The following is a 545-nucleotide window of genomic DNA, read 5'->3' as shown; positions in this document are numbered from 1 at the left end:
CAACCCTACATGTTACAGATGAAAGGTATGAGGGGTTGGGGGGTGCTAACTATTGTGTACAATATATGAATTGTAAACAAATTTTCTGCTGCAGTTGTAAAAAGTTGTGGCCATGCAACTAATCAACTTTCATGCACACCGGAGACACTGTACCAAAAGCATTTCTCGCTGGCCCGTAAGGGGATCGAACCCTCGACATCCGCGTTATTAGCACGGCGCTCTAACCAACTGAGCTAACAGGCCGATATTTACTGAAATTAAAAAATCTTTCTAACATTACAGTGCCGTACGGTTTTAATATCTCAATATATCAATGTGACCAAGTAATCCGATATACCTAGAAGCATAAAGTCTTTTCCAGACGAGAATGTGTAAAGTGTCACACATAAGGGAAATGCCAAACATATCGTGTCAGCATGTGGCCAGAACTTATACAAATATTTTTGGTGGAAATGAAATAGATTTATAAAATATGAGTTCATATAGTGTACACAATGGTTAGGATGACCACTATCTCATACCTTTCATCTGTAATCTTTAAGGTT

At 38.5% G+C, this 545-nt stretch overlaps 1 non-coding gene across 1 annotated transcript; it reads right to left on the bottom strand.

The window, feature by feature from the left end:
* Positions 1 to 169: 169 nt before the first annotated feature.
* Positions 170 to 243, bottom strand: Trnai-aau. Its single transcript has one exon. It is a non-coding gene; the product is annotated as a tRNA-Ile (tRNA).
* Positions 244 to 545: the final 302 nt, after the last annotated feature.

This window comes from Penaeus monodon, chromosome 15 (assembly GCF_015228065.2).
Source record: "Penaeus monodon isolate SGIC_2016 chromosome 15, NSTDA_Pmon_1, whole genome shotgun sequence".
NCBI classification, from domain to species: domain Eukaryota; kingdom Metazoa; phylum Arthropoda; class Malacostraca; order Decapoda; family Penaeidae; genus Penaeus; species Penaeus monodon.
Note: the sequence above shows the minus strand (reverse complement) of the source record. Positions and strands in the feature narration are given on the sequence as shown.